Source organism: Pteropus vampyrus, unplaced genomic scaffold (genome assembly GCF_000151845.1).
Source record: "Pteropus vampyrus isolate Shadow unplaced genomic scaffold, Pvam_2.0 Scaffold237, whole genome shotgun sequence".
NCBI lineage: Eukaryota > Metazoa > Chordata > Mammalia > Chiroptera > Pteropodidae > Pteropus > Pteropus vampyrus.
This window is the reverse complement of record NW_011889018.1, coordinates 190,983-198,164: the sequence shown is the minus strand read 5'-3', so window position 1 is coordinate 198,164 and position 7,182 is coordinate 190,983. Positions and strand designations below refer to the sequence as shown.

General features: G+C 48.7%; 1 protein-coding gene across 1 annotated transcript in view; it reads right to left on the bottom strand.

Moving 5' to 3' along the window:
* Positions 1-6,424, bottom strand: part of MAP3K21 (mitogen-activated protein kinase kinase kinase 21) — a 49,747-nt gene extending 43,323 nt beyond the window's left edge. Inside the window, exon 1 of the mRNA XM_023519776.1 lies at positions 6,404-6,424. The gene's annotated coding sequence lies outside the window, so the exon portion shown is untranslated. The remainder of the gene's footprint in view (positions 1-6,403) is intronic.
* Positions 6,425-7,182: the final 758 nt, after the last annotated feature.

Sequence of the window (7,182 nt, the reverse complement as noted above, 5' to 3'; positions counted from 1 at the left end):
AAAAAAAAAAAAGATATTTAGCTACTTCATCAGCTGTAGCACCTTTTCCCCTGATAATACTACTAATTTCACTTTTAAACAATGATCATTCCTAACGCCTGAAAAGGCTCCGAATTAATGATCAAAATGGCTTTCGGTTCTATAAAACTGTGTTTTCCGAGACACAATTTATACACATTATCTCCTCACCCTTGCAAATATCCAGATAGGAAGGTGTGAGGACGTATTGATGAAAACAGGCGTTGAAACAATTCCATGTCCCTAGTCCCAGCCTGGCAGCCCTTGAAAGCAAAGGCAGCTCTAAAATAAGTGAGAACAGAACCGAAAGCGAGAACTAAAACCTAAATAATTAAAATGCATTGCATTTCTAAATAAAGGTCACGGTACCATGTACTATTAGCAGCCTTGGCGCCGATGGCCTCAGATCCCCCGTCCCCTCCCCCGGTCCAGAGTTCCCACAGGAGCTAAGAGCCTCCACACTTTGAACTAACAGAAAACAAGTTAAAATAACACTCCGAATGTCAAACGTTTAGTTCCGTGAAAGGCCCATTGTTTTAGAGTCAATTTCAGAGGTGTTCAGCAGAATTCCTCAAATTCCTTATCTTTTGGGCAAAGTGACCGAAACCAAAAGACGGGTAACCTAATGGGGCAGCTGGCCAGGTTTCAGCCTAGGCCGCAGGTTGAAGGCCAACTTCCGCTTCCTGTCACCCATCGGGAAGGGCGACGGGCACCAGCTACCCCCCAGAAGGCACAATGCGCCAACCAGGCAGATCAAGTGTTTTGGCCACAGGAATGGCAAATTCCTGTTAGTAACCTAGCGACGGGTGCTCGAGGCCCTTTGTGCGACTGCAGTGAAGACTCTGACCCCCTTCGGCCGGGTCCTGTCCAACTGGCCTTTACAGCCTGGCACTTAGGTTACTTGCTCAACCATGTGGCACTTGATCTTCCCGGCTCTTTTGAAGTTTCACTTCGGTATTTGTAGAATTACGGCACATAAGGGTTATTTTTTTAAAAAAAGCAATTACAATGTATCCATTCTATTTTCAGTTATTATTTATGGGATTGCTGTGTCCAAATTCCATTTCAGTCCAATGGTTTCATTTCGATTAATGTTTAACTAGAAATACATTATGACAAAAAAAAAAATAAAAAGGTCACAAGGAAGAAAAGCAGTTGAGAGGAGCAAGGACGAGAATGCGCGGATTCACAGATGCCCATTCTCGCCGCCTGCGGTGTGCAACTCTGAACCATCGGCCGGCCACTCGCAGGGAATGAACGATAACTTTCTGAGTTTACCAACAGCACCGAATTTCCTCGCATCTCCTTCCAGCTGTCTCACTCACAGACGCCACTCGCTCCCTGGCCAGTCTGGGGCCCAAGTCCAGACCTCCGCCAGCCTTCAGAGGTCTGGACATGGGCCCAGTGGCAATCCAAGTGACCCTTTCAGCCGGCCCGGCACGCTAAGCATTCCGGGTAACAAAAGCTCCCCCTAACGAACGTCTGTCCCTCTCCATCCTGCTCCCACCCCCCGCCGGATATATGGGCCCCCCTCCCCTGCTCCCCACTGAGCATCGGGGCGATGGCACCGGTGGGCTCCCACTTAGCCCTCGGAATCTGTGTCTCTTCCGTGAAACACACGGACAACTTCATCTCTCTCTTCCTGCTCCAATGTCACGTGAACCTATAAACAACACCCCCTGGGGGGCCTCCCCTCATGCCCTCAGCTAAAAGTGCTCTGCATGTCCAACACGCCCAGCCTGTGCCTCTCCATTACCTTAAACATGGCCTCATCCTACCTGTCATTCTCATCACCCGAATTAGATCACAAGCACCTGAAGGACAGAATCTGCACCTCACCCCTTTATGTATGTATGTATGTATGTATGTATGCATGTATGTATGTTTGCATGCATGCATGCATGCATGTATGTATGTTTGCATGCATGCATGCATGTATGTTTGCATGCATGCATGCATGCGTGTATTTTTACTGCACAGCAGCTAGCATTGGGCTCACGAAACAGTTGTCGCATGAATGAGGCTGTGAGCGGAAGGAGTATGGAGGAGGTGAAGTCCGGTGAGCTTCCGCAGCGTACGTCAGCTGCTCTTTGTGGAAAACAACTCCCCTCTGCCCGCCTGAAATAAGATTAGGACATGAAGACAGTTTTAAAAATAATTATAACAACTTTATCTGAATAGGGGCCGAGCAGCACCTGACAGCCGGTCCGCCCTCCAGAGCCTCCGGGCATCACACCCTCCCCCGTCCTCCCTCCCCTCCTCCCTGCAGAGCCTCCAGGCATCACGCCCTCCTGCGTTTTCTTTTCTAGCTGCTCCTTTTTCCTCCTTTTTCTAGTTCCTCCTTATCTCCTGGACCTCTGGCCACCAGGGTCCTCCAGGATGCAGTCCTCGGACCTCTGGTCTCTGCTGTCACCACTGGCTCCCTAGATAATCAACCGACCTCAGGGTTTAAACACCCACTATGAGCTGTTGCTAACTTTCTAGGTTTACCAAGAGCACCGAATTTCCTCGCATTTCCTTCCAGCTGTCTCACTCACTCATTTACTCACTCACCCACTCACCAGGCGGGGGGCTCAAGTCCAAACCCTCACCCCCAAGGCGTGTCACCGCCCTGGTCCCCTCCGATCTGTTCTCGGAACTGCAGCCGGTGTAACCCGTGAAAATGTCAGTCAGATCCCAGTTCTCAGTTCAAAACTCTCCAGTGTCCCAGGCAAGTCAACGGCCTGGCAGGACCTACGCACCCGGCCCTGCGTGCCCCGTCCCCTCTCTGTCCTGTCCCCACGCATCTCCTTCGCACCGGCCTCTTGCTGCGACCTTTGCAATGCCTGTTCCCTGCACGAGGCTGTCTCCTCCAGGCGACCCGCGTCCTCGCTTCCGCTGGTTCTGCCGAGTCCGCTGGCTCTGCACGGCCTCCTCGGCCACACGCTGTCACACTTCACCCGCTCGCCCACCACGTTCGGCCTCCTCTTCCACTTCCGTTTGCTTTCAACTACGCGCCCACCTCTGCCCGACACACTACACCTGTCAACATTTACTGTTTAACGTCCGTGTTGCCCGCAGGGACGTAAATGCCACCAGGGGGGATTTGCTTCGGCTTCGCTGGCTGCGGAATACGGGAGCCCGGGCGAGTTCCTGGCGCGCGCGATCCGATCCGTACATAGCTGCGGTAGGAGTGAGCGAGCGGAGGGACTTCCGTAGAGAAAACGTCCACGTGGTCAGCCAGGCTACAGCCTCATCGGCTCTTAGGCCAAAAACAAAAGCCAGGTACGCGCCTTTCCGTGGACGCACTCAAAACTCAGTTCGAACGAGAAAACGTCTTGCACGTCACCGTGCGTGAAAGTCTAGCTCTATATTTCTATCGCCTTAGTATCTTCACAGTCAAGGTATGTAACAGCGAATCGAGGAAGGAATTTCCCACAGTGCTCTATGCTAACATCCTAGTAAACAGCAAGTAACATATTTGATATTTTTTTGACTCAATAGTTGCGGAACACTTGAAACAAAATAAACTCCTTAAAAGCACAGGAGGCCAATAATAACTGAAACATTCTGTACGCAATCAAGACACTTCTCCAAAGGGTATGCGATTTGCAGGAACTTAAAAAAACGTCCCAGTGATGCCCCTGGGAGTGAAACAGTTACAGTAGCAACTGAGTACTTCATACCGCCTCCTGGACCCTCAACTTAGTTACAAGCAGACCTGCCCAACCCGAAGCCACAATGGCAGCGCTCCTGCAGAGAACCAAGCTCAGGACGGCTCCGCCTGCTGCTGGCTGGCCAAACCGAAAAGACCCTGCCCCCAACCAAGATGAGCAAACATCAGATCGCGTGGCACTACATTTTGCAGAATGATGAAAACGAACATTCTTAGGTTCTAAAGTGTTTTAGAAAACTTTTAGGTATCGATGAGTTCACACACACAAAAAAATGAGGAACTATTTTAAACACTCAAAGTGTTTCTAAACACTATAAAAGGAAAAAATGAGTATACAGTCACCGGCTTACACTTAGATCGTGCCATACAGTTTATTAAATGTTGTGACATCTACCAGGAGTCAGCAAACTACGTCCCTTGGGCCAAATCCGGCCCGATGTCTATTTGTAAATAAAGTTTTATTGGAACACAGACACACTCATTTGTTTACATGCTGTCCTTGAGTGCTTTCAGCTACAACAGCAGAGGTGAACAGGTGCAACAGAGACCTTATGACTTGCAAAGCCAGAAACATTTGTTCTCTGGACCTTTACAGGGAGAGCACGTGGACTCCGGGCGTACAGAGAGCTGCCGGACCCCACATCGCCCTGTTCAGAAAGTGGGGGCCCACGAACCCGCAGCTGGTGAGTAGTGGAGTCAGCGCTCCAACCTCAGACACTACAGTAGCATATTTGTCCCCCGATGTCACAGGAGCAGATTCCTAGAGATATTCCTTTCCCCCAGAGACACAAGCCCAGAATAGGCCACACCCATGCTCTCAGCTGGTGCAATCTATGACTAGCCATCCAACGCCGCCACACAGTTAACTGGATTTGGGGTTCCAGTTAATTTACGTATCAGCCCAGATAACCATGAGAAGTAACTCACAAATCTGGTCCTTTGAACAGCGGTTTCCAAACTCGGCTCTACATGGGAATCGTCCAGAAGCATTTTATAAAAATATGATAGTGCATCCAAAGCCCAGATGAGTTAATGGATAGGATTACATTTGTGTCAAAGCAACTTAGTAAAAAGTTAATACAGGTGGTGAGTATATAAGTGCTCACTTAAAGTTCCTTCAACTCCATATAATTCAAGATTTTCAAACTGAAATGTTAGAAAAAAAATTCTTCGCTTGCTTCCAACCGAGATCAACTGAATCGGAACATCCGAAATCGAGACAGAGATTTTGTCTGTTGAAAGCTCACGTGGAGTGTCCGATGCTGCATCAGAGGTGGATAGCTAACGGCATCTGTCAGCAAGCGATCGCCTGGCCTAGGGCTCCCCAGAGCACCATCCAAGGACCCCTAGGCATCTCTCAGGTGGCGAGCAAGTACATGCAGGCGCAGATGTGAGCATCGCTGGCCTTCTGCTAAGTCTGGCGTCAAAGGGAGCTTCAGAAGTGCACAGCAATGCCATTCTCCTCGCGAAGACTGTCTTGGAAAATGAGGGGTTTTTCCCCTATTAAAAATGCTCTCTTAACATGTAACGTTATTTTTATATTATTAAATATTTTTAAATTTAACAATTCAAATTTAGAATCTATAACATCAATAGCTACAACCCACATCAACCAAAGCTCTTTGGGGCCCTGATAACACACGTTTGAGGACTATTCACCTAGGCATTTCTGGAGGAGAGTAAAGCTCAGATTCTGGGGTCAGAGGCCCTGGATTCAATTCTGTGACAAGCCGAGTGACCCTGATACACTCCATTGATCGCTGATTCAGTTCCTTCATCTGTAAAATGGGGATAATTAAATTACCTATCTCGAAAGATTTCTGAGAAGAATAAATGAGGATAAAGTGTGGGTGTGGGCAGTACCCAGCACCTAGTGAGCATTACAGAAATGTTAGCTGTTTTTCCTGTTACTGTTATTATTTAGTTAAAACACCGAAGATGAAGCGATATTTGAAAATGAATTTTTAAAAATAATTAAATTCACACTGACTAGGGATCAACCGTATAAATTTAAGTTTCAGGCCCCAAAACAAAATGAGCACAGTTCTCGCAGCCTCCCCAGCGACCCCCGCCCCACCAGAGACCCCGTCTTCTGCCCCCGAGTATTCCTTCGCTGAGGTGCTGCCACCTCTTGGGTCCCTCCCAAGAACCGCAGAGGGTCGGAGGGCAGGCCTACTGACGTCCGGAGTGAAACCATCAGCCAGACCTGGAGTCATTATTTTCTAACTCTGGTGAACCACAGGGAGAAAGGGCCCTAAATGAACTCGCTAAGTACATAGTGATTATAAAAACTAGGCTGGGTCATAAATGATAAACGATTTGCGTCAAACCCACGTGTTAAGTATTTTATAGTCTCGTACTTCCCTCCCGGTCGTCTGTGACAGGAGAATCATCCAACAGGTGACCCCACGCTTGTGTTTTTTCTTCGTAGATGTGGGTCTTCCGGCAGATCAGACCACTTTCCTCCTCAGAGCCTTCGGCAGCCTCCGCTGCCCTCAGTCGCCACGACCTAGCTCGGCGTTCAGGGCTCTCGCTCACGGCCCGCGTCCCGTACGTGTAAGTGTCTGCTCCTTCCCACAGAACCCCTTGTCCACCCTCCATCCGAGACACGCCCGGCTGCTCACTGTTCCCTACAAAAGCCCTGGGCTTTCCCGCCAGTATTTACCCAACTGCCTTTGACGGGTTAAAGAAACATGAAATAGATTTTTTTGGTTCGGGATTTCTGCCCACCTCCAGGCAAGGCTTCAGTCAACAGCGTCAGAAACCAAGAAATTCAGGTTCGATGAGGTTACAGAACTTGCTCAAGGTCACACGGCTCGTAGGCAACCACACCGGTCTTCACAGTGGACTGATGGACTTCCAGTCACTGCACTGTTCTCGAAAAGTGCTCGTGGGAGGACGCAGGGCTTACCAATGGCCCCCCTGAAACAGATGGGGTACACTTGCCCTCCCCTCTTCCCTTCGCCGTGCTGACACACTTGACAGCGACTACAGAGATGGCCAGATGTGTACTTACACTGACGAGTGAGTCTGCCCAATCCAGAACTCCATAACCGCCCCCTCACAACTATAAAAGTGACAAGCGGCCTATTTATTTTTTAATACGCAACCATGAAAACGGTTGGTGTGGTGACCCTTTGTGATTGCTGAAAAAAAAAAAATCTGTCCTTTAGCTGATTTTGTTCCAGAAGCAGATTGGTGCTCTGTCACCCCTGGGGTATCTGGGCTGATGTCCCTGTGCCCCAGGAACAGGGAGTGGCTAAGGCAGGAAGCTATGCGTCTGGGATAGAAAGGCAGACAGGGCAGGAAGACAATACGTGTCTCTTAACTGATCACGGCATAATTAATAGCTCCTCGAAATCGCCTTAGAAGCTTTTAAGCACCTTGGAGATTACATTTGTTATAATTTTCTCAAATAGTTCCTTTATTTACATTGCATTAATGAGAAAAGCTAATACAATTTAGATTCCTTTTGTAGTTTTTTTTTTTTAGTTAGAGCTCTAAATAGC